The sequence below is a fragment of the Hylobates moloch genome, unplaced genomic scaffold (assembly GCF_009828535.3).
Source record: "Hylobates moloch isolate HMO894 unplaced genomic scaffold, HMol_V3 SCAFFOLD_6, whole genome shotgun sequence".
Taxonomy (NCBI): Eukaryota; Metazoa; Chordata; class Mammalia; order Primates; family Hylobatidae; genus Hylobates; species Hylobates moloch.
Window position 1 is genome coordinate 148803867 of NW_026652281.1, and position 26912 is coordinate 148830778.

Consider the following 26912-nt stretch of genomic DNA (forward strand, 5'->3'; position numbering starts at 1 on the left):
AAACCTCTGTCAGATGGAATTTTTTTACTTAATAGAGTTTGTTGTAACCAGATCAGCAACATCCTTTCATCGTAGGCTGCTGACTTGTGGAAATCTCTTTGTTATCCAGAACTAGACACAAATGATGGTACTTGTTAAAACCAGGCGCGCTGGTGGAGAGAGACCTCCATTTATGCTTGCCCTTGCCAAGATTTTGATGTTCCAGTCCTTCTCTGGTTTAATAGTTAAGTAAATGTTCATTCTGGATTTTCATTCAAACCAGTTCAAGAGGCGATTTTAAGAAAAAACAACACTTTTGGTTTGCATTTTGTCACCAAAACTAGCTATGATTTCCTTGGAGTTCAAGGTTCAGAAAATGAGTCCAGTTCATTGAATCAGACTCAAAATATGGCTCTGCCTCCTGCTACCTGTGTGACTTTGGGCTGTCCCTTAACCTCTCTGAGCCTCAGTTTCTTCATCTCTGCAAAGGCCAGAATAATAGCTGTCACATCACAGGATTCCTGTAAGGATTGGAGATGACATACGTTAAGCTCATGGAATAGGAGCTGGACCATGAGACAGTATTATTCTTATTATAATTGATTACTCCTTTAAGAGACTGCCTTAGTTCTAGTTTGGGAAGTAGAAATCTTAGATTGTGAAGATTTTATTGTTCACACATACCTGTAGCAGAATTCGGCCTTGATTTGCAAAACTTAGAGGTAATAATGATGACCTTGATAATAATTTTGAGGGGTGATATTTACTGGATATTCCCTTGGAACAGATGAAATCCTCCTCCTTCTCTCCTCTTGTCCTGTTTCCCCTTCTCCGTTACAATCTTTGGCACTTGAGTGTTAGTTATGCATCAACACACGATGTCTTGGGAAATCTGGAATAAGAAAATATTCTCAAAGCCTCCTGATTTGCAAACTGAATGATATACTCCCTAATTGTAGGTGCCAGCCTGTGTGGGGTCAGATCAAGAGATAATAAGTGAGCGAGGGTGGGGGGATGAGGTGACCGTTCTTCATTCCTTGGCTCTGTTCCCCATTGCAAGAGGTTTAGCATTCCCGGGTCCCTGGCACTGAAGCCAGTAATGCTCTTCCAGTCATTGGAACAAACCAAAATGCCCTCCCACGCGTCCGAATGTCCCCATGGGAGTTTGACAACCACCATTAGCCAAATGAAGCCGGCTGATGAGAATGATGAGAATATTCAAGCTTTCCTGGCCTGCAAACTTGGGCCAGACCCTCCATTCATCTCTCTGAACCTCCGTTTCCTGGCCTGTCAAGTGGGAGCGTCATGTTCACCTTGCAGGGCTGTTGGAAGGACTAAGAGGGAGGGTGTATATAAGGGGCTGGGCATGATCACTGGCACACAGTAAGTGCTTAATGCATGAGGCTGGCACATATTAAGTGCACAATGCACAGGGCACAGCATGGGGGTGCAGCAGACCTCTTGGCTCCCCTTTTTCCACTGATTGTGTCTCCAAGTAACAGGGCCAAGGGGGGCATTCAAAGCCCTCCAGACTTCATTCTGCTCTAATTGGAAGTCATTGTGGAATGAAGTCCAGTATTTAATTTGGCCTGTGTTTGACAGATCCGATGTGCACAGCAAGCAGAGCTCACACAGGGCCTGTGCGTGATACAGGGGGGATTCTTGGCCTGGGCTCAGGGCGGATTGGTGGAGAAAATGTCGCATTCAATTAAGGCTGATTGGCCCTGACAGTTGTCTGGGTGAAGTTTATAAGGTACTTCTAATCTGGATGCATCTGGTCATAAAAATGCAAAACAAGCCATTCCCACCCAAGTTCTAACTCCAGATGTGGGCTGATTCTCAGTGATTGACACCATATTTTTTGCAGCTGTCCTACATTTCAAATCTTTTTCTATTTAAAATATATTCATCATAATTATGGAATGCAATAAACAAACTTCAGCCTGATGACAAGCTTTAAATATAAGAATGTTTCAGCTTAAAATAAATGCCGTGATTTCTCAGCCCAGGATGGAGACAGCACCAACAAGCATTCTCCAAAGGAGCCTTGACCTTGTCACCATGAACCAGAAACAGTTATGTTCTCTCCAGTATTGACTGATATTTGGAGGGGGGACAGAGGGAGAAAAATAAAAAAGCTATTTATACCAGATAGAAAAATGTGCACGACCATCAGAAAGCCACACTTGGAACACAAAGAAAAAGAAATAGATTCAACTTAATCATGTTTTGAGGGCCTCTGGTGGTGCAGGTTCTTCCCAGGGCAGGGTAGACTAGAGGTTATGCACATAGACTTTGGGGCCAGGTTGCCTGCTTTCAAATCCCAGCTTCCACACTCCACACACTGGTACCTTGAGCGTTGCTTGGTCACTTAACTATTCTGTGCCTCAGCTTCCTCATCTGTAAAATGGAAGATGATAAAACCACTTATTTCATTGTGGAACTGTAAGAGCTAAATGAGTTACTGTAAATAAAGGGCGTAGAACAATGCCTGGCACATAAATGCTCAAGACGTGTTAGCTATGATGGTAATCCATATCAGCTGACCCCTTTCCATTGATCCTCCGAGGGGGAGACTGAGGTTTCCAGAGATTAGATGACTCGCACAAGTTTCATCCAACCCATGGCAGAGCTGACATCCAAACCCTGATCATTTGACTTCGCTATAAAACATGCCTGTGGGTGCTCAGTTTTGCTCATGTTTGCATTTTTTTTTGCCTCAATTTAAAGTTTGTTAAAGAAAGTTTTCCTGGTGGCTGCTCTATCAGTGGCTTTTTATGCATTCAAATAGTGTCCCATGAAATCTTGGACAAAAGAGCATCCTTATGTTTCTTCTGCTGCTCCTGGGGCTCATCTTTTATTTTTAATGCTATTTAAATGAGTCTGTAATTGAGAGAGTCAAATAAACAGGCTCTTAGGTTAATTATAGATAGCTCAGCCTACATCCAAGCTGCTGGGTTTCCTATCCTCTTGTGGACCTCAGCCATGACCTAATGATTCTACCATTAACAGCAAGTACAGCTTAGTTCCTCGAGAAAAATGAGAACTACCCAGAGTTCGTGTCAACAATCTGCTCCTCTTTAAAATGAAGCCATAAGTCACAAGCCCTCTGAGTTCCCAGAGAAGTGTCTGGAGCTAAATTTGTATCCTGACTGTGATAATTGTTCTCCTATTAGGCTGATGAGAGAATTAGCAGAGCCAAGGCCTCTGGGGCTGTGCCCGCAGCTCGGGCCAAGCTGAAAATGACTCTGTGAGTTTTATTTTTGAGATGCGTAAAAGGCTTGTCCATCACTGGGCCCGTGGACACGGGTTCAACATCAAAATAGCATGAGCCGCCTTTCCCAATAGACAGACTCCAGTCCTGGCAGGCCCTCTGAATACAGCAGGAACAAAAAATTCCTGCCGGAAAAGGGGTAGCTGGGTGTTAGTTCTCTCTACAGCCCTGTGGATGGCTCCGCTGGTATCTTTGGCCCCTGCCTGACCTGCTACACTCCTGTTTGAGAGAGGTGGTGTGGAAGGGTGGCAAGAGCGTGTCCTTTGGAGACAGACCCAGGTTCAAATGGGTGGACTAGGGTCAGCAGCCCCAGGTATTGGTCTCAGAGATTGGCCTGTGAAACGGGAGTAACAGTCTCTGACTTGCATGGTCGTCATGAAGATTGGAAGAGATTATGTGGGGAAAGGACCAAGCTTGAAGCTGGTGCTCAATAAACAGAGGCTGAGGTTTTGATTCTCTGGGGTCAATGAGGCACTTAACATGGTTGTCTGGGATTGGGAAGATTGTTTCTCCTTCTGTAGCCAGAATGGCAAATAGATTGTATCTTGCAGTTCGATATGAATCAATTGGAGATGCCTGCTTAAAGTGCAGTGAATGATTTGTAATACCTGCCATGGACTAGGATGGGTGATAAGAGAATGCACCCCATGTGTTTCTGTCTCCCTTCTAGAATGTAAGCTCCAAAGGCAGGGACTGGGTCTGAACAATAATCCTTTAACTTTGTATAGGCTCCAAAGAATTTTTGCATCAATTATCTCATTACTCTCCCCCAAAATCCTCAGACATGGTATGCTGTGATCCCACATCCCCTGGAATTGCAAATATTCTGTCCTCCAAAAGGGCCTGGAGTTTAAAAACTATAGATAATGTAACAGGCAAGGAAAACCTTATTCACCCTAATCTACAGATGAGAAAATTGAGTCTCAGAGGGAGAAATAAACTGCCCAGAATCATATACTCAGTTGACAGAAGAACTAGAACTCAATTTAGATCATTTATTTATTTATCTACTCAACAAACATTTCTTCATTGCCTACTATGGTCAAATTCTGGACTCAACACTCATGTTGCCCTTGAAGTTGCCTACAGTCTAGTGGGGGATATTGATATGTAAACAATGAAATTACAAAATTGTGTGTGAGAGTGCAAACAGTCAGGGAAGAGGGAACATTTCAACTAAGCTTTGAAGGCATGAGATCCAGAAGAGCTCAGTTATGGAACTTGGTCTTTATCCTGAGGGCAAAGGGAGCCATGGAGGAGGGTTCTAGGCAGTGAGTGACCTAATTACTGTAGTGTTTTGGACAAATCACCAAAGGGCAGTGTGGAGAATGGACAGGAAGGGGAGGACTTGGAACAAGGGGGCCAGGGAGGAGTTTTGTGGTCCAGGTGAGGGGTGCTGAGGCCTGAGCAGGTGCAGGAGTACATGGGGTGGGTAGGAGGTCATGGGTAGGACATGAAAACTCCCCAGACCCCAGGAGGTCTCCCTTCTGTGAGCAGGAATCAGAAAGGACTCAGCAGAAGTCTGCTCCGGGCTTGTAGGAGAAGACTAGGCCAGAAAACAGGGCCAGGAAAGGAGGGCAAAGGGTTTTTTAGCAGGTGAGTAGGCTTGTCCCTCATCGCCACGGGTCATCTGGAAGCAAACTAACTTGAGTCGTTTTGAGAGACTCTAACTTACGTGCCCACATTATAGTGACTATTAACTGCCATGAGTTAGGTTGTGCTGCAGTAACAGACAACCCCAAATCTCAGTGGCTCGCACACAAAGCTTGCATTTTCACTCTGCAGAGTGTGTTCTGGGTCTAGGCCAGAGAACAGGGCAACTGTTCTCTATGCAACAGCTCCACAGTCCCGGTGGAAGGACATTCCACCATCTTCTACATCATCATCTGGAACAGGAAGTCTTCTCAGTCAATGCCAAAGATGAAGAGAGAGAAAGAGGGGGTTCTCAAGCCAGCAATTAAATGCGTTTGAAGTGACATTTGTAACTTCTGCTCACACCCATTGGTCAAAGCAAGTCCCCTGGCCCTGCTGAGCCAAGCAGGCTGGAGATGCAGCCTTTCACGCACCTGGACAGAGAGGCGATCAAGCCATTCGTGAGCACTAGTAATGTCTCCTACAGGGTCTATGGAATGGTTGCTGTTTTTTAAATTCAGAATTGTTTAAAATCCAACTTCTTTCCTTTTCTGACACTGAATCCTGCAGCAATTATTATCTGCATTTGACGGATGTGGAAACTGGGGTCAAAGGTCAAATAAATGAGGTCTGCAACTGACAGAGCAAGATTAGACTTTTTAAAAATTACCTGCAGTGTCATTCTGAAAACCTCTCCTGTCTATAGTCTCCCACTCAGGTGATGATACCCACATCCATAGTAAGGCACGGAAACATGGGTTCTAGCCTCTGCCCTCATGCCAATCAACCGAGGACCCTGGAAAAGTCACTTTACCTTTCCAAGGCTCAGTCTACCTGCCTGCAAAATGGCGGTAGAAACTACCCCATCCTCCTGATCTCCAAGAGTTAGCTAAGGATGAGATGAAACACTGGGTATGAGGTAAATGAAGCTTGGATAAAATTCCTGATGTTGCTATTATCTGTGAGAGGGGAGGAAATACTCTCGGGTGCAGTAATGCATGAGCTTTACTCAAAGGAGATCTTCAAAAGCTTCTTTCTGGCCCTCAGAAATTACCCGCAGAATTTCCGGACTGCCACATGGAGTGCTTTGACACTCGACTTTCAACTCTAGCCTGTCTTTGTGGCCTTGGGCAAGTCACTTCACCTCTCTGACCTGCAGGCTTTTCACCTGTATGGCTGGTTGCCTATTCTCCTGGCAGGGGTGCTGGGAGGGCCCTAGCCAAGGCTGAGGGGTCCCCTGGAATTCAGAAGGCACTAAGCAAACACTAGTTGCCCTTTTCCCGAGGATCTTGTAAGAGAACCTTGCTAGACATTTGGGATCTGGAATTTTTTTCCCTTCAAAGGAATGGCAATAAGGAAATGTGTATGAGCATGTGAGAGGGAGGGTGCATATGAGTGTGTGTGTGTGTTTGTGTGTGTGTGTGTGTAGGGGGAGAGGACTGTGGAGAAATAAAGAAATGGTGGGGAATAAACAACAGAACATTTTAGTGACTTGCAGATGAAAGCTTCTTTTAGCAGAATTCATTAGCTGTCTGCACACCAGTTTAGCTGTGTTTGGAAAAATACTTAACTTGCTATAGGATGCCAAGTCATGAATATGTCAGAGAGAGAGAGAGAATTTTTTTTTAGAAATTCGTCTGTCCCTCTCCTAAGAGCAAAGGGTCTATTGAAACGCAGTGGTTGATGCTTGCTGGTGACATTCTCTTTATTTGTTCTTTGTGTGAGAATGTGGGAAGGAAGTCAGGAGTGAAAGGTTTTTGCATGTTATTCTGAGAGATGGAGGGAGGGGGGCAAAGAAGAAAGAATAATGGGTGGGAAAAGGAGAGAAAACTGTGAGGGAGAAAGGAAAGGACAGAGAGGGCTTGAAAAGGAGGAATAGTGAAAGAGATGGAGGCGACGAGAGACAGAGAAAGAAGGGGAGGGAAAGGGAGTGAGGCCGGAGGGCAGAGCTGAGAGCTGGGAGACACGGAGGGGAGAAGACAAAGGAAGAGAAGGAAAGAGGAGTCAGGAGAGACAAGCAGACAGACAGACAGCCCACTAGGACAGACGAGAGAAGGGCCGGGAGATGGGGAGATGGGGCGGGACTGGGAGAGAGGGACCCACTGTCCCCCCATCTTGAACCTTTCTTGGTGTATGTCAACCTTGAAGCCTCTCTCAGTGCCTGCCTACCCCACCAGCTGCATCTGCAACGTTTAAAGTGCCCATTTCTCACATGGAGCCAGACGATGGAGCCAAGCCAGCCTGCAGTTGACAACCAGATGCTGAGCTCACACAAAGGGATCCTCTGCCCCGGCTGCTGGTGGGGAGATGAGCAGGGCTTTGCAGAGCACCAGTCCACCCTCTGTGCCTGAAAACCCAGGGCAGGCCCTGCCACAGCCTCAGCCACCGTGGAGGGACCAGGGTTTTGGAATCAGACAGAGCTGGGTTTGAATCATACATAGCCCATCCCTTCCCGGTGGCTCTGTGCATGTGGTTCTGAACCTTGGTTCCCCCATCTGTGAGATGGGGCTAGTAAGAAAATGGATGGTGAGAGGATTCCTAAGGAAAGCAAGCATCAAGGTTTGGTAAAGAGAAGACCATAGGTTGCAAACCCAGGCCTAGCAGGCTGAATTCACCTGAAGTGGTTTGTTTGACCTCCTCCAGGCTTCAGTTTTTGAATTCATTGCTGACATCAAAAACCCAGATTTCTTATAAAAAAAATCCATATTTCTGGTTTCTCGTGAAAGACCCTAGTACCGAAGGCTGGAAGTGAGCCGCAGGCCCCCTCTCTGCCTTAGGCCCCTCCCTCCCTGTGGCTCCACATCTTGTTGCCTCATTTACGTTTCCTTCCTGGCCCCTGAAGTCACTTGACCCTCATTAAGTGGCTAAATACCACCTTTTCCCCACCAGCCACCCAAGTTATGCCCTTTTATATTTCTTCTGTGGTTGACATGGTCTTTCAAGGAGAAAGGAAAGCAAAAATTGCTAAGGGGTGAGTTGTCATCTCATTCTCAGAACAAAGCTGGATTTCCAGTTCAGATCCCAATCAGGCCCATCAATACGAGGGGCTGGACCCGCACAAAAGACATGCAGATCATCTGGGGCTGCAGGCGGGTTTCCCAAGAAGCTCTGAAATTCAAATGAGTGGCTGCTTCTCTTTGAAATAATATGTTTCAATTTAGTGTTTAAATAATGTAGCTTTCATTCCAGCCATTGTTTTGGACTTTGCAAGAATCTTCAAGTATTTAGGCAGAAACTAGGTACAAACATGTACTCCTCCATCCCGAAAGATGAATCCTGTAGCTTCTCACGGATTAGGAGACTTGGGCATATGTACTCAGGAGGATACAACAGGACAAAGAGGTGGGAAGGGCCTGGGCTGAGGGAGGAAGGAGCCTCTCACTGGTTGAGCACCCATTGTGTCCTGCAGCCAGGGGGATGGCCACCATGTATAGCCCCCCTTGCTCACAGCTTATAGTACAGCATGGGAGGACAACAGGTAGACACATTCCAAGTTTCCAAAGAGAACAGCACAAGATACTGGGGAGCCCCAGAGAAACACCCAGTGTAGCTGGTAGGAAAGCAATTTAGTTCCCTGGAAGAGATGAAGCCCCAGACAGGCCCCAATAATGAGTAGGAGTTGGCATGGAGCAGAGGTGCAGATGGGAGCTCCAGGGAGCAGGTGACAAATATCCAGGTATGTTTGGGGTCCTAGAAAGATTGCAGGGTTCTGGAATATAATGTGGAGGAGAGGGGAGGGGGAAGTGAGAGATGAGCTAGGGTCTGTGGACAGGGTTAGATGGAGAAGGGCATTGCCTGCTGTGCTGAAGCAAGCAGAGACGAGATCATCTGCAGGCAGTGGGGAGCCATGGACAGGTTTTCAGAACAGGAATGGCACGATCAGATTTATGTGTTAGAAACATGATTTTGAAGGCTATGCAGAAGCAGCCTGCAGGGGTGAGCCTGAAGGTAGGAAGGCCACCAAGGAAAGTGGTGCCTGGAGGTGGCCAATGGGATACAGTGAAAACGGTGGATTCCAGAAATCAGTGTTGGCGGAAAATCCGATAAGACTTGGCGACAGCTGCAGCATCCCTGAAGGAGGCTGATTTGCATAAAAGCTGGGTCTCTGCAAAGTTCCACCCCAATTGATGGGTGGTTAATTGAATTCATTCATCTAACAGCAAACATTTATAGATGCTGACTCTGCTGGGAGCCCCGAGCTAGGTGCTGAGAGGAAGAATGAGGAAGAGCTGATTCCTGCACATCAAGTGGCAAGCCACCAAGAAACCTTGCTTTTTAAAAGGATTTTCTGACCCAGCATCCTATAAAGCAGATGGTAGCCCTCCCCGACCCCCTTTCCAGCTCCCGAGTTCTCTGGCTGAGAGAATACGAGTTGCTGCCACTGCACCCAGGCAAGAAGAGCCAGACCTTACCACAGTTTACTGTGAGCTGGGCACTGTGCCCGGGGGCTTGTCACTGACTAGCTTATTCTAGGATGGGGTTCAGGGTTCGGCAAACTTTCTGTAAAGGGTCAGAGAGTCAAAACTTTAGGCTTGAGGTCCATACGGTCTCTGTTACAACTACTCAATTCCACCATTGTAATGTGAAAGCAGCCATAGACAAAACATGCATGCATTAACGTGGCCGCATTCCAATAAAACTTTATTTACAGAAACAGGTGGTGGGCCAAATTTGGTCCACAGGCCACACTTTGCCAGACCCTGATGGAGTTCTCAGGATTCTCCTTGTGCTATAGAAACTGTGCGTCAGGCAGGGTCCAGGAACAGATGGCTACTCACGTGGGGAATTGAGGAGGGGGTCACTGGAGGGCTTTTTACAACGGTGGCAGGTGAAGGGGAATTGACAGGGCTGCTGAAGTCCTCCCAGGAGAGCAACCGTGGGGAGCTGTTGCAAACCCTAGGATTGGAGGGACAGCAGGAGGCGTGATCATCAGAACCCACAAAACCTGCTGCATGGAGAGAGGGAGGGCCACCCAGTGGAAGCTGTAGCCTTCGGTAATGAGTCACACAGCCTGTCAAGAGAGGCTGGGAGGAAAGCACTCTGACCTGTTTTCCCTCCTGCCATCCAGTCTCCTGCTATTGCCCCCCTTTGACTGGACCCAGCAGAGGCTGGGGGCAAGGGAGCCCGCTGAGGCAGGTGGAGCAGGGTGGACTGGCAAGTGGAGAGCAAACAGAATCCCAGATCCACAGCTGCGGGAGTCTAAACAGCCGCCCAAAGTCATGCAGCTAGCGAGCGACAGTGCTTTGATTTTAAGCCACCTTTGGTCAGCATGTTCTCCGGTGGCCAGGTTCTCTCTGGGCAGAGGCTGACGTGGGAAGAGATAGAGGATGTGCCAAAGGACAGGCGGGCTGAAGGAGGGGCTCGCCGTGGGCAGGGATTTTCCTCAGACAAAAATAGCCCCCAATGGGAATCAGACGGTCCTGGTCCTGGTTCAAATCCCAGCTCAGCTACTTACTGCTGTGGTCTGCCTCAGGTCATTATGCCTCTCAGAACCTCAGCTTCCTTATCTGCAAAGCTGAGGTGAGATTCTCTTTATTTGTACAGAGTTTCTCAGGGGTGGTCAAGAGACTTCCAGTCCAGACCTCCTGGAGTGCTGGTTAAAAAAGCAAATTCTCAGTCTGTCTCAGACTGTCTGAATCAGACTCCGTGCGTGGGATCAGAAAATGTGTCTTCCGACAAGGTTCTGGGGTGATTCGAATGCACCCCAATGCATGAGAGACCAGTCTATTGGCTTCTTGTGAAAATGAAATCAACCCATCCACACAGCTGTAGGCCGGTTGCAGACCCATCATTTATGGGCAGCCCCTATGAGCTGCACTGTTGATCTCAGTCAGTTCATCAAATCATCGTGGCAACCAGAGAGATGGAGTTACTCTCATTCCCATTTCATGGATGAGAAAAGTGAGACTGCGAGAGATCCAAACGCTTGTCTCAGCCAGATGGATAACCACTGGCTGGGACACAGTAAGAGCCAGTTCACTTCCTCTTGCCCTCCCCAGGAGAGAGGGCTAAGCACGGAGGTCGCGGCAGAAGCGGAGCCGTGTGCAACCATGGGCAAGGACCCAGAGGACCCCCTGGGGCAAATTCAAGGGCTGAAGGGGATAGGCCATGTTCCCCACAGGAAACTGCAGAGAGGGGCCACCCAGGAAAGCCTGGCAAACTCGTCTGAGCCTAGGCAGCCCCAGGAGAGAGGCACATCCTCTGCTGAGCTGTGAAGCCTCAGCGAGGCTATATGAAATCAGCCGGGCTGGGTAATTCACATTAAGGCACCGGAAGCTGCCTAACAGAGGCCTTTTTCTCCTTCTTTTAAATTAAGCAATGGGATTTGCTCATGGACTTTAGGGTCCTAAATACTCTTGACTCCTATGGTGAGAGGGAAATGTATCTTTGTGAGACTGAGACTTCCTTCATGGGCATCTTTGTGCAGAGGTACCTAGAGATGTATTTTTTTAAAGCTAATAAATCAGAAACCTTGTTTGAATCCCAATCCAGAACAGATGTAATGCATATGGTCAGTAGACTTGGAGTTGCAAATAAATATGTTTGGAAACCAAATATTTGAAAAGCAATTCTTCTTCTCAGATTTTTTTTTTTTTTAAGTGCCACTGCCAAGATCGGTTCAGGGATTCGGTTTCCCCTGAAGTTGTTGCCACAGCACTATACTCTCTCAGCCAGAAAGGAGATATAATAATGCCCCAGGCTAGGGGTGCAGAGAGGTTTCAACTTGCGTGCAAGTTGGGGTTGATTGGTTGTGGCTGCCTGAAGTGCTAGGCAGAGAAGGAACCTAGGCTCAGCTGGAAAGAGTGCTATGATCCATTAGCAATGTCTGCCCTAGGACTGGTCGTAGGCAGTAGAGGTACATAATTGCCATCCCTGGCCTAATTGTTTTAGGGTTTGCTAAACCCTGAGCTACCTGCTTCTTTAATAGGACTGTGTTTTGTTTATTTTGAATGTAGTGCAATGAAAATTTTAGGGTACAGAAAAATCAGGGATATTGAAGAAGTTCACTCACCCTCTAAATGCAATGCCCACATAATGACTAAATAGGCCTCTCACTAATCCAGCCCTCTACCTGAAGACAGAACAGGTAATCCTCTGAACAGGCCTGGGCCCCAGAGGTGGCACTTATCACAAATACTTACCTTTTGTTTATTTTATTTATTTGTTATTTGTTTGTTTATTTGTGTATTGGATTATTGCCTGTTTCCTCCCTAGAACATCAGCTTCATGAGGACAGGGACTTTGTCTATTTCCGTTCATTGCTTTGTATCTCACATTTAGCTAGCAGTGTATGGCACATTATATGGACTAAATAGATCTTTGCCGAATAAAAGTCTTTTTTTCCATTTTTTTATTCATTCCCTCATACGTGTGCTTTCTGATGCCTTCACTACTCTGAGCTCAGTCCAGGGCTGAGTCTGAAAATTCAGATATAATAAACCTCCAGCCTGCTGAGGGAGACAGATATGTCATTTAGTGATCCTAGAACAGCATGACAAGGTCACAATAAAAGTAGGTGCTGGGAGGCCAGGCGTGGTAGCTCAGGCCTGTAATTCCAGCACTTTGGGAGGCAGGAATGGGCAGATCACTTGAGGTCAGGAGTTCGAGATCAGCCTGGCCAACATGGGGGAAACCCGTCTCTACTAAAGATACAAAGAAAAATTAGCTGGCCGTGGTGGTAGGTGCCTTGGCCATGGTGGTGGGGTGGGTTATCCAAGCTACTAGGGAGGCTGGGGCAGGAGAATTGCTTGAACCTGGGAGACAGAGGTTGTAGTGAGCTGAGATTGTACCACTGCACTCCAACCTGGGTGACGGAGTGAGACTCCATCCCCCCCACCAAAAAAAAAGTAGGTGCTGAGGCAGAAGCGACACATCAGGGAAAGATGATGCATTGGAGCGCCAGGAGAGAACTCACAGAGGCTTCCTATTGACCTAGGGTTTTGAAAATGAGTAGACATTTTCCAAGGAGAGTTGGATGTATTATGTTTTTTATAAGTATGTAGGATCCCATGCTGACCCAATCTATGGGGACAGCCTTTGAGCCCTCCCTGGTGTGATTCAGAGAAAGTCAGACCTCTTGCCCCAGTCCAGATGATCTTCGTTATGGGCATTCTGCAAGGACCTTGTTAGCAGAAAAGCCTCATCCTCGTTGGTTCTGTGGTGAGCACCAACCCCTCCACCCGCTGCCCTGGGGATATTGTCCTCAATGCCTCCCTGCCTGGCTCAGAGGCACGTGCAGCCTGTTTTTACAGCTTTTTACTGAGCTGAGCTGGGAGAAAATGCCAGCTTGATCCATTTTTCTTTCCTGTTCTTCAGACATGTGCAGGCAAAAAAGCTGGCTCAGCAGATTGCCTGCCTGGAGGATTTCGGACGGAAGGCAAGTTCAGAGTCTCATCATTTAAAAGACCTGCTCTCTTCAAAAGTAATGGTAACAATAATAAGAATAACAGCTACCGTGGGTGGCTGGCACGCTTGCTCAGTGCAGCCCTGGACTGCCACTTTACTTGCACTATTTTATAGAAGCTTCACCAGGACCCTGTAAATTTGCTATTATTTTTTCTATTTTTCCTTGTGAACCTTAAGTCCAAGTTTATGCAGGTAGAAGCCAGAAAGAAAACCGTAGTTCTCGGGCTCCTGAACTCACACCTTGCCTTTCCATTTATGTCAGTTTAAATGTATTTATTGATACTCTTACTGCTTTCAAAAAAGATTTGAGGCAATGGTGGAAATACAAACAGAAAAAGAAAAAACAAATTAAACCAACTAAGACTATCAGAGCCAAGAGACTCTGAGACAGGAAAGTTCAGTACTTTCTGCAACGGTCGAGTACCGTAATTTGTATATATCAGGTCAGCCCAGTTTGTTAATTGTGTTATTCAGGTCCTCTCTGTCTTCACTGATTCCATCTGCTATTTTCTGTCAGTCACTGAGAAATGTGTGTTAAAAGCCCCACCATAGTTTTGGATTTCTCTCTCTCTCTCTCTCTCCTTTTAGTTCTGTCAGTTTTTGCTTTTTTTTTTTTTTTTTTTTTTTGAGATGGAGTCCCTCTGTCACTCAGGCTGGAATGTAGTGGCGTGATGTCGGTTCACTGAAACCTCCACCTCCCGGGTTCAAGCAATTCTCTTGCCTCAGCCTCCCAAGTAGCTGGGATTAGAGGCACACACCACCATGCCTGGCTAATTTTTTTTGTATTTTTAGTGGAGACGGGGTTTCACCATGTTGGCCAGGCTAGTCTCGAACTCCTGACCTCAGGTGATCTGCCCACCTCTGCCTCCCAAAGTGCTGGGATTACAGGCATGAGCCACCGCGCTGGGCCAGTTTTTGCTTCATTTTTGAAGTTTGGTTGTGAGACACATACTCATTTCGAATTATGTGTCTCCAGCGGAGTGACGCTTTTTATTATCATTTATCATTTTTATTACTGTCCCTCTTTATTTCTGCTTTAAAGTTGCCTTTGCCAATAACATTGGCAACTAGTAGCCTAGTTCATTTGCAGGGAATGTTTTTTTCATCCTTTCACTCACTCAACCTCACGGGGTCGTTATATTTAAGATGTGTCTCCGACAAGCAGCATGTAATTCTATTTTTGTTTTTGTTTTTAATCCTAGCTTTGCAATCATTGCCTTTTAATAGGAATACTTAGTTTATTCACCTTTAATGTAAGTGCCCATATATTGAATTATAGGTGTATATGTACAATCACATTATCTGTTTTCCATCTGTCTCATCTGTTTTATGTTCTTCTCTCTTGATTTTCTTGTCTTCTTTTCAATTAATTATTTATTTGTTATTTAAATTTTACCCTCTATTATGTTGGTAGTTTACATTCTCATACTATTCTTTTAGGACTTTTCTTAACAATGACAATAAGCATCCTTGTCTTATTGAAGCCTACTAGATGACAGTACTATTACCGTTTATAAACAGCAAAATTAAGACATTTTAATTTTGTTAATTTAATTTACTTTCTTTCAATTTAAATGTTATTGCTGTCAAATATTTTTTATTCTACATGTATTTAAAATGCCACAAGATATTATCACAGTTGACCCTTGAATGATGCTGGGGTTCAGGGTGCCAATCCACTGTGCAGTTGAAAATCTGCATTTAACTTTTGAATCCCCCGAAGCTTAACTCTTAATAGCCAACTGTTGACTGGAAGTTTTACCGATAACATAAACAGTCAATTAACACTTGCTTTGTCTGTTATATGTATTATAACTGTATTCTTACAATAAGGTAAGCTAAAGAAAGGAAAATGTCATTAAGAAAATCATAAGGAAGAGAAAATATATTTACTACTTATTAAGTAGAAGTGAATTATCATAAGGAGAGGCAGGAGAGGCAGGTACACTCGGTGTAAATTTTTTTTTCTTTTTTTTTTGAGATGGATTCTCGCTTTGCTCTGTCGCCCAGGCTGGAGTACAGTGGTGTAATCTCGGCTCAATGCAAGCTCCGCCTCCCGGGTTCACGCCATTCTCCTGCCTCAGCCTCCCGAGTAGCTGGGACTACAGGTGCCCACCACCACGTCCAGCTAATTTTTTTGTATTTTTAGTAGAGACGGGGTTTCACCATGTTAGCCAGGATGGTCTCGATCTCCTGACCTTGTGATCCACCCATCTCGGTCTCCCAAAGTGCTGGGATTACAGGTGTGAGCCACCACGCCCAGCCGGTGTAATTTTATCGAAAAAAATCCATGCATAAGTGAACCTGTGCAGTTCAAACCCATGTTCAAGGATCAACTGTATTGTCATGATTTTATGCAGTCAAACTTCATCTAGAGTTATCTACATATCTATCCCTTCCATTGCTTGTCAATTCTTCCTGCATTTCTGTGCATCTTTCTGAGATAGTATTTCTTTTAGCACTTCTAAATGAAGTTTGTGAGGAAGCTCCTTTTAATTTTGGTGCAAGTCATCTGATAGCAAATTCTCTGTTGTTGTTTGTCTGGAAATGTCTTTGAGGCCCCATTTTAAAAGGATATTTTCACTGGCTATAAACTATGCTGGCAATAATTTTATCCCAGCACTCTCAATGTGTTATTCCATTGTCTTTTGGTTTACATCATTTCAGTTTCCAGTCTTAGTTTGCTTCTTTGATGATCAAGTGTCATTTTCATTCTAACTACTTTTAAAATTCTCTTTGTCTTTGGCCTTCAGCAATTTTACTCTCATGTGCTAAGGTGTGTTTTTCCTCTGTATTTATTCAGCTTGGAGCTCCTAGTGATTCATGAATCTGTAGTTTGACCTTTTTATCAGGTTTTTAAAAAATGTTTATCTTCTTAAAAGTGACTTCTGTCTTGTTGTCTTTTTTCTACTCTTCTTGGACTCCAATTGCATGTAAGAAAGATCTTTTCACCATTTTCATATATATTTTATGGCTTTTTAAATTTCTATTCTTTTAACCTTTATGCTTCAATTTGTATATTTTCTATGAATCCATCTTTCAGGTCATTAAACTTTTCTTTAGCTGTATCTAATTTGATATTAAAATCATTGCCTGTATTCTTAATTTCAATTATTATATTTTTAATGTCTAATATTTTCATGTGATTCTTTTCTAAAGATTGAGTTCTCTAGTGAAAATATTCAACTTGTCATCTATTTTCTTGAATATATTAATCTCAATTTTTAAAGTCTATGGCTGATTATTCTAATACTCAGATCACCTGTGGGCCTGTTTCTATTGTATATATTTTTTCTCTTGGTATGCCTGATAATTTTTTTATTTTTAAGACAGGGCCTCACTCTGTCACTCAGGCTGGAGTGTAGTGGTGCAATCTCAGCTTACTGCAACCTCTGCTTCCCAGTTTCAAGCGATTCTCGTGCCTCAGCCTCCCAAGTAGCTGGGATTACAGGCATGTGCTACCACGCCCAGCTAATTTTTGTATTTTTGGTAGAGACGGGGTTTTGTCATGTTGTCCAAGCTGGTCTTGAACTCCTGGCCTCAAGTGATCCACCTGCCTTGGCCTCCCAAAGTTCTGGGATTACAGGCATGAGCCAGCACGCCCGGCCAATAACTTTTTATTGAGTATTGAAAACTTTCGTATAAAAAATTTTAGAAGCTCCAGATGATGTTATTTTCCTCCAAAGAGAGGATTTCTTTAGCTTCTGACGGGCTGTTATAATAGAAGTGCACAATATCAGCTCAAACAGGAACTGAACTGGTTCAATAATGAGTTTTAATCTTGCAATGTCTGGCCCATTTCCAGCTCACCTTTCTTCCTAGGGTGTAGGCTGACATGAGTCTTACCTGAAAGCCAATTCGACTATTTCAGGAAAAAATAGAGGCACATATTAGAGAAGCAGCATGGCTGTGGGAATATAGGAGTATATCTGGGAACTCAGGAGCCATAAGAACCAGGGAGCTGAGCACCCCGGGACTCTCTCTCCTCATTTGGAATGCCTCTTTTCCTCTGATTTCTGACTTCACCTTCTCAGACATTTGTGGCTGGGAACATGGTCACCAGCAGTTACCGAGAGCACATTTCTAAGATCCTCTACCACAGAAGGACTAAGACCTGATCCCTCTAGTGTCAAGGTCAAAAATTTCAAGACAGAGCAGTGATCCGGTCACTTTGGGTCAATCACTATAGCCGAGTAGGAAGAACCCCAGGGAACACAGATGACTGAGTCATAGCCACAAGGCTGGTGTGGAGAAAGGAACATTTCTCAAAAGAGTGAAGAGGATAGATAGAGTTGGGTGCAAAACTATAGCTATCTAGTGCAGCAGGGCACTGAAATTTGATATTCCCCAGAAACGTGCTGCTGCTCTTAAAATGAATGAAAGTGTTCTGTTTAGTTAATACACTGTGAGTACCGAAGGGTTTCCCCAAGCTCCTAGCAGACAGAAACTTCCTGCTGTATCTCCTGTGATAATAATCATAATAATAATAGCAAAGACTTGGAACCAACCTAAATGTCCAACAATGATAGACTGGATTAAGAAAATGTGGCACATATACACCATGGAATGCTATGCAGCCATAAAAAATGATGAGTTCATGTCCTTTGTAGGGACATGGATGAAACTGGAAACCATCATTCTCAGCAAACTACCACAAGGACAAAAAATCAAACACCGCGTGTTCTCACTCATAGGTGGGAATTGAACAATGAAAACACATGGACACAGGAAGGGGAACATCACACACTGGGGCCTGTTGTGGGGTGGGGGTGGGGGGAGGGATAGCATTAGGAGATATACCTAATGCTAAATGACGAGTTAATGGGTGCAGCACACCAACATGGCACATGCATATATATGTAACAAACCTGCACGTTGTGCACATGTACCCTAAAACTTAAAGTACAATAAAATAATAATAATAATAATAATAATAATAATAATAACTGCTATCTACTAAGCAGTCCAGTCCTTGGTCAGGGAAGCCTTTACACCCATCTCATAAGAACATCTCCCATCTGTCTGCAAAGCAGGTGTAACTATGCCCATTTTCAGAAGAGTAGCCAGATTATACCCTGAGGCTTATGAAGTTACGAATACAAATCAAAAGTGAATATTTGAGTGTACGAAAAGAAATCACACGTATTTCATATTTTAAAAAGCTGACAGATACCGCAAACATCATGAAAGCTATAAAATTTACATAATATTTTAATTAAAATATTGCCTAGCATTCCTCTATAATACTTTTATCCCTCTATTTTTGGCCACATACTCTTTGATCATCTTTTCATATGACAAAGATGTGTTATTATTTCCTATGGAAAGAATAGAGAGGTAATTCAGTCTCTCCTTTAGCATGGTTGAATTTTTTTTTTTTATTGAGAGTTGAGATGCAAAAACAGGCAAATTCACACAAAAATATACTAGCTGTTTGTAGTTCTGTTATTGGTTTGTGCTCTACAAACAAAAAATAAATGATTTTTTTACATGGTTCCCATTGAAAGAAGAAAAAAAGAATGGTGACTTTATAATTTCATAGGCTGAATTACTGGGCATGTTTCTGAGAAGAAAGAACTTCTATTTTAATTATATATCTACAGAAACCAAATTGCCTGCTTACAGTTTTACATGTCTGATGATTGGAAGTTTTTTTTTGTTTGTTTTTGTTTTTTTTTTTTCACAGACTATCCTCTGACTCCATATATTTCCAACTTTGTTCCTCTTCCACTACCCACATATTTCTGGTGTGAGACATTCTAGAAAAATTTCATCTTGCTAGATGGCTTCTAGGAATACCATGTCTTGGACAGTGGGATTATTGAAGGGAAAGCAGGAATATTTAAGCAGAAGTGGGAGTATTACTGGAAGCCATTCCTATCCTAGAAAGTCAGCTACACAGGCCGGGCATGGTGGCTCATGCCTGTAATCCCAGGACTTTGGGAGGTTGAGGTGGCCGGATCACCTGAGGTCGGGAGTTTGAGACCAGCCTGGCCAACAACGTCTCTACTAAAATTACAAAAATGAGCCGGACATAGTGGCATGTGCCTGTAGTCCCAGCTACTCAGGAGGCTGAGGCAGGAGGATCGCTTGAACCCTGGAGGTGGAGGTTGTAGTGAGCCAAGATCGCGCCACTGCACTCCAGCCTGGTGACAGAATGAGATTCTGTCAAAAAAAAAAAAAAGAAAGGCAACTACTCAAATATATTTAACTAAACTCGGATCAGAGGTAGCCCAACTCATCTTCACCTTAGCCTGATTCCAAAAATGATTATGGCAAAGTATTAAAGAGGAAATCACGTGGAAAGGGACAGTAGTCTTGACCAATTGGGACTAAAGTATCTTGCTTTTACAAATTTTGCCAAAACATGTGACCAAGTGAACACATTGTCAGCCCTCTTCCAGGGCTTTGGAGGAAACCTGCGCAAAGGGAGGGGCCCTGAGCCCTAAGCTTCGTTAGCTTCATGATCAATAGATCATTTCCACATTCAGATGAGGAAACAAAGTCTCAGGGAGATGAAGTCATTTGCTCAAGGCCATGCAGCTAATAAATGAGGAGGCTGGTAAGTGGAAAACATGGTCTCTGAAAAACAGCAGAGGTCAAGATGAATGGATTCCCTTCTGTCAGCCTCCTCACCCCTCTGTTGGGCCTTGGAGAAGTAAAGACACAGAGATATTAAGGAGTTGGCGTGAGGTCTGACTAAGAGCGAGTGTCCTTGCAGCAACCAGAACCCAGTGTGCCTGATTCCACCCCAACAAGCATCCTCTGTCTAGGTGTTAACATAAATTAGTGGTCTTGGACGGAATCCAAGGGCTTCCCTGGGGGACCCACCAGAGCCAATGTGGAGAGTCAAAGCTCTGGAATTCAAGCCCAAGCCTTGTTTACGATCTTTCCTCCTCCCTGGGGAGACTATGCTATCTGCTATCTCTCATGCCAGAGCTTCTCCTTTCCCTGGGGAGAAGGTTCCTAACTCCTGGAAAGGTGGACAGGTGTAGGATGTAAGAACCTCTCCGTGTGACCTTGGTGGATGATTCTGGAATTGCTATAACAGGAAGTAGAATACTGAGCAAAGTAGGACATGTTATCCTCTTGCATACAGAAGATTTGGGTTTTCATCTCTTTAAAAGCAAAAATACAGGGAAATTTTGGAGCAAGTATGGTCACTTTCCTTCCTCAACTCTTCATTGACTCTGTGTTTGAAAACTGGGCCTCATACATCCATCCCACCATGCCTAAAGGGTGAGCAAGATTCCAGGACAGAATCTCTGAGAGCTTCTTACCCAGTGATCATTGGAAACAGACATGCAATGCACTGTGTAGTGTTAACAAGCAGGAGGTTAAGTGCAAGCTCTCAGGCCCTTTGATGTATTAAATACCAAGGACTTTAACGTAATAGAACTGTAAACCTCAAATCAGAGCTAATCACACTAATTTGCTGAACTCCAAAACCAAACCAAAATGTTCATTTCTTCTTAAACTAAACCACAAATCCAAGTTGTTTTGATCTACAAATCTATCTAACAAAAGATTTGAGGTGGCTTACAAAAAAATACATGCAATAAAACAAAACTCTAACTAGATAAAAACCAGGATCAGGGGAAAAAAATCAAAAGAATCAAAACCAGAGGGAATATTACAACATAGATACGCAGTAATTTAAGTTGAATCGATGAGTTCCTGGGCCCCCTGGCAGCCAAAGCAATACGGAAGACATACTGGTTACATGACATACATTATTCATAAATAGAAATAATTTTTAAACAGCCTTTAACTGGTTTAAAATGAAGCTAAATCTCTTCCCATAGTAGAAAAAAAGATAACAAACTATTCTCTGAATCACACTTAAAGTACTTCATTTGCTTCAAGATCCTGTGTAACACACATAATGGTTTCAAAAACATGAATTTATTTACCATTTCGTTTCCATTCCTATTGGCTTTCCAACCTTGCTTAAAGATATTAATATAATTTCCATAAACCCAGTGGGTCCAGATTTTCCTTTTTCGCATACTTGCCTGAAACTATCTTAAGCTCTTGCTGTATTGGTTTTGTACACGACCTCATTGTTTTAGCAATTAAAGAATAAAACTTGCACGCGTGTCTCCAGGGAGATGAGAATTCAAGAGGTTAAGTGTCGGCCTTGCACTGCTGAGTGTGGTTCCTAATCCCCAGAGAGCTCCCCTAAATTGTTTGGATAAACTGAGGAAATGTCAGGGGGAGTTCTGACACTGAGCATGACATTAATCTTCGTAACCATTCCTCCAGATGTGCACAAAAGTTCCAAGGATGCTGAATATCCCAGCTCACCGCAGCAGCCCACTCTTCTAGGCAGTGGGGATGGGGAGAGTGGGGCGGGGGGATCAGGAGGGATGGAGGAGGTTGGGGGTGGGGCAGCCAATTCTGTTCTCTTTCCTAAGTATTCTCATGGCTTAAAAAGATCTGTGTGATTACGCTTGCAGAGACGGACACTAACATTATTTCAAGTCACCATGAGAAAATGCTCAGTACCTCCGTTTCATGTAACAATATTTGCAAGTCATACAGCTACAGTTATAGCTATAGCTCTACCTAGTTTGGGTGTATATATACTCAAGAGTCAATAATATTTATAAATATTTATTTAAAATAACACCCAATCTCTCTGGGTGGAGGAAATTTTACTATTCATACTTTTCTAAGTTTTCTACAACTAACATACATTGTTTTACAATGACCAAAAAATGACCAAAAAAAAATTAGTTTTTTCTTTTATACCTTAAATTTCGTCATTTTAGAATATCCAAAGGGTCTCACATCTATTTGTAGCAGGAAACTCTCTGTACATCCAAGATGTATCTATCATTTCTTTTTCCTACTGACCCTATGAGGCTGTGGCTAATATTTACGTGGCGATATACATACTACAGGCCAGGCATCCTTTAAAGGTTTTTAAATAGCCCCGCCCTTAAGAGATATTGGAACTGGTTCTCAGATTGTACACTTGCTCTTATTGCTTCTGGGGGGCTCAGATCAGTTTGCAAATATTGTTGAATTTAAAAAGGAGTTTTAGTACCCACTGTGTAATTTGTCCTCACCCCATCTGTCGACTGCAGAAACAAATTAGCTTCTCTCCACATGGCCTGCCACTCCTCTGTTCCTTCCCCACCCCCCATCCCCAGCTGCAGTCCCCTTCCAAGAATCCAAGACTTGGGAAGAAAAGCTGAGTGCGAAAAAGAACTTTTCTTGCCAAGACAATAAGCAGTGCGGGCAGCATATGTCTGCACGTACATGTGTGTGCATAGTGCACATGCGTAAGTGTGTTTACAAGTGTCTGTGTGTGTGGACACTTCTGCAGGTAACCAATGCACAGTCCTCCAGCTCAAGGCACCAAATGAGGTCATATTTCTGCTAAGAGCCAAATTATAGTATCTCCTGCTTACTGTAGAAAAGTCATTTCTCCCCAGTGGCCCTTCTGTGATGATCAAGTTGTCCAGGGCCTACTTGGACCAGGACATAAGGCCTGGTTACTATCTTCTGGAAGAGGGAACTGGGAAGTCTGACAGTGTCCTTGGCTGCAGCCACATGACGTTTCTGGATAAAACAGAGAGCTTAAGACTCAGAAGCAAGGTCTCTCTCACCCCATGTGGGGCGCGGCAGAGAAACAGGCGGTGTGTGGGGTTTTGTCTGCGGCAGTGGTGACTTCGACAGCTCAGCATTTCTCAGTGTAGAATGGGACAGGAAGTCCCATGGTTCTAGTGGTGTGCTCAGTAGGCCTCTGTGCCAAAGGAGGCGAAGCCAGGTGCTGGACCCACAGGGCTGTGTTCAGCATTGGCACACTGGAGGCCTCACCCACCCACAGTGTTGAGCTTGGGTTGCTAAGCCAGACCACCTTTCTGGCTGGACGGGGTGAGGGAGCTTTTGGTCAAGTGCTGTCCGTCATCAGAGGCCTTCTCACAACTTTGAACCTCAAAGATGAGTGTTGGAGTCTCAGTCCCATTCCTTCCAGAAGTCCTCTGGGCCTTTATGCAGATCGCCTCACCTTCCTCCCAGTGACCCTCAAGCCCCATGAAGTAGGAAGGAGTAGCCGGGGAAATGGAGTCCACTAAAAGGCCGAAGCCCTCGGCTCTGATGAAGACAAATACCTACCCCCTACCAAAACCTAAATTCAAACCCAAACAGTGAATGTCTGCTTGTCTGATGCCCACATAATTAGAAAAACAATTCAAGTGCTTTTGGCTTAAACACAAAAGACCTTTTATGCTAGGAACAGAACTGGATGACACTTTTAAAAATGACAGTTTTTGCTTTTAAAAAATAATAAAATAGAACAATAAAAATAAACCCTGCATCAGTAATAACCCCAGTACATGTGTATGTGAATATATGCCTATAATAATACTTATCATTTAATGAGTGCTATATATGTAGCAGGCACTGAGCCAAGCACTCCACAGGCAACACATTCTTTTATTCTCCAAACAACCCAGTGAGTTAAAAAAAATTTAAAACTATTCTTGGCCCTACACTGCAAATGATGAAACAGAGGCGTAAAGAGGTTAAAATAATTTGCCCAAGGTTGCCCAGCCCAAAAGTTGTATTAAAGCCAACATGCAAATCCAGGTTATCTGGTTATCTGACTTCAAAGTCTTCACTGTGTGCATGACTTTTTAAATGAATAGACTTCAATTAATAATGTTTACTTTTTAGAATAGTTTTAGATTTACGGAAAAATTGTGCCGATAGTACAGAGTTCTTGTCTATCACCTCTTCTCCCGCCAACACCTGCACAGCCTCGCCTTACATCTCACATTAATGCGGTTCATTTGTTACAATTAGTGAACCAATGTTGACACTACATGATTAACTAAAGCTCATAGTTTATATTATTAACTAAAGCTCATAGTTCACTCAGACTTCCTTAGCTTTTACCTAATGTTCTTTTTCTGTTCCAGGACCTTATGTGGGTCATCATATCACATTTCGTCATCAACATTTCGTCGTTATGTCTCCTCAGGTTCCTCTTGTCTGTGACAGTTTCTCAGACTTTCGTTACTTCTGACGACCTTGACAGTTTGGTAAGTTCTGGTCAGGCACTTTGTAGGATGCCCCTCTATTGGTATTTGCCTGATATTTTTCTGGTAATTAGACTGGGGTTTTTGAGAAAAAGATCACAGAGGTAAAGTGCCACTTTCATCATGTCTTATAAGAGTACATGCTGTCGGTGTGATTGGTGATGCTGATATTGACCTTGGTCACCTGACTGAAGCAGTGCTTTGGTGTAATTTTGAGACCCAGGCCGAGGTAACTTAGTGGGGGACAGAGTGTGTTGGTCTTTGCTCAGGACCCTGCAAAGCCTTCCAGTCAGCTTCATGGTGGTTCCCTAAGCTGCATTCACTCCTACACCATGGGCCACCAACACCACTCCCTCCACAGGGCTCCAAGCAGCAGGACTATCCCCTGTCTCCATAACTGGGATTAAAGAGGATCTTCCCTGTCTGGCCCTCGTGTCCCCTCTCAGGATTCTCTTTTTTTTCCCTAATTACCACAGACATTCCAGGCTAGACATTCAGGTTAAGAAGGCAGTGATGAGGTCTTCAGCTGTTCTTTATTCCAGAACCAGGACTGTCGCTGAACTCCAGGCAGGTTGCCTGGGCTGGGGCCTAGAACTGCTTTACCTCCATATGGCCACTTTTATTATTTTGTGCTAATTAGAACATCTGATGGGCAGGTACAGGCATCTCTGATGGTGACTACAACCTAGAAATGTGAAGACACTTTCACCTGATATGTGTACCTGGTTGGAAAGATGAAGTCCTGAAACCAGGTGGTGCTTGGCTTTGAGAAGGTGGGCTCTGTTTCTCAGGAATCATACACTGGCAGCCCAAGAGTCCTCAGGTCAAATCCGGCCGATAGGTAGGTTGTTACTCTTTTTTTTTTTTTTTTTTTTTTTTGAGACAGAGTCTCTCTTCGTACTCTAGGCTGGAGTGCAGTGACGGGATCTCAGCTCACTGCAACCTCCGCCTTCTGGGTTCAAGCGATTCTCCTGTCTCAGCCTCCCAAGTGGCTGGGACTACAGGTGCACACCACCAGGCCTGGCTAATTTTTGTATTTTTAGTAAAGACGGGGTTTCACCATATTGGTCAGGCTGGTCTCGAACTCCTGACCTCAGGTGATCCACCACCTTGGCATCCCAAGATGCTGGGATTACAAGTGGGAGCCACCACACCCAGCCTACCCTTTTTTTTTTTTTAATTAATAGATTTGATTTTTTGGGGAGCAGTTTTAGGTTCACAGCAAAATGGAGAGGCAGGTACAGAGATTTCCTTACTCCACTGCCCCAGCACATGCAGAGCCCCCCCATTATCAATGTCCCCACTAGAAGCTACATTAGTTACAACTGACGAATCTACCCTGACACTGATGTATTGCCCAGAGACCATAGTTTACATTAAGGCTCACTCTTGGTGTTGTATATTGTACGGGTCTGGACAGATATACAGTGACATGTATTCCCTATCACACTATCATGTGGAGGCATTTCACTTCCCTAAAGGTCCTTTGTGCTGCACATATTCATCCCTCCTTCCCTCCCTTTAATCCCTGGCAGCCGGTTATCTTTTTACTGTCTCCATAGTTTTGCCTTTTCCTGAATGTCACTCCCTTGGAATCGTACAGTATGTAGCCTTTTCAAATTGGCTTCTTTCACTTAGTAATATGCATTTAAGTTTCCTCCCTATCTTTTCATGGCTTGATAGCTCTTTTTTTTTTTTTTTAGCACTGAATAATATTTCATTGTCTGGATGTACCACAGTTTATGTATCCACTCACCTATTGAAAGGCATCTGGTTGCTTCTACATTTTGGCAGTTATGAACAAAGCTGCTGTAAACATGCAGGCTTTTGTGAGGACGTTAGTTTGGATCTGCTTTGAGTAAATACCAAGGAGTGCAATTGTTGGATCATATGGTAAGAGTATGTTTGGTTTGTAAGAAGCTGACAAACTGTCTTCCAAAGGGGCTGTACCATTTTGCATTTCCACCAGCCATGAATGAGACTTCCTGCTGCCGCACATCCTCGCCAACATTTGTTGTTGTCAGTGTTTTGGATTTTAGCCATTTGCATAGGCAGTTAGTGGTATCTCATTGTTGTTTAACTTGCAATTCCCTAATGACATATGATGTGGAACATCTTTTCGTATATGCTTATTTGCCATCTGTATATTTCCTCTGGTGAGGTGTCTGTTCAGCTCTTTCCCCATCTTTTAATTGTTTGTTCATTTTCTTATTGTTAAGTTGTATGAGTTCTCTGTAGAGTTTGGATGAATAATCTGATCTCTTTATCAGACATATCTTTCGCAAATATTTCCTCCTAGTCTGTAGTTTGTTTTTCCATTCTCTTGATGTTACTAATTTTTAAAATTTTGAATTCGTTGCCAATATTTAAAAGTTAGAAACTTTCCTGTGAACATCTGATTTCTGACTTTTCCTTAAAAGCTCAAAGATCTGACAACACGGGCCGCACCTTCCTGCATGGCAGCGCTTGGCTGGAAGGGTCATGGCTGCGGCCTGTATAAGGTGCGTGCTCTCTGCTGTGCCTCTTTCCCTACCGCTTCAAGACATTGAGCTCAGTGTCAGTTCCCTTGC

General features: G+C 44.0%; 1 long non-coding RNA gene across 1 annotated transcript in view; it reads right to left on the bottom strand.

Moving 5' to 3' along the window:
• Window positions 1-785: 785 nt before the first annotated feature.
• The window catches only part of LOC131383698 (uncharacterized), a 37123-nt gene continuing 10996 nt past the window's right edge, over window positions 786-26912 (bottom strand). The window contains exon 3 of the long non-coding RNA XR_009213933.1: window positions 786-871. This is a non-coding gene — a long non-coding RNA (uncharacterized LOC131383698). The remainder of the gene's footprint in view (window positions 872-26912) is intronic.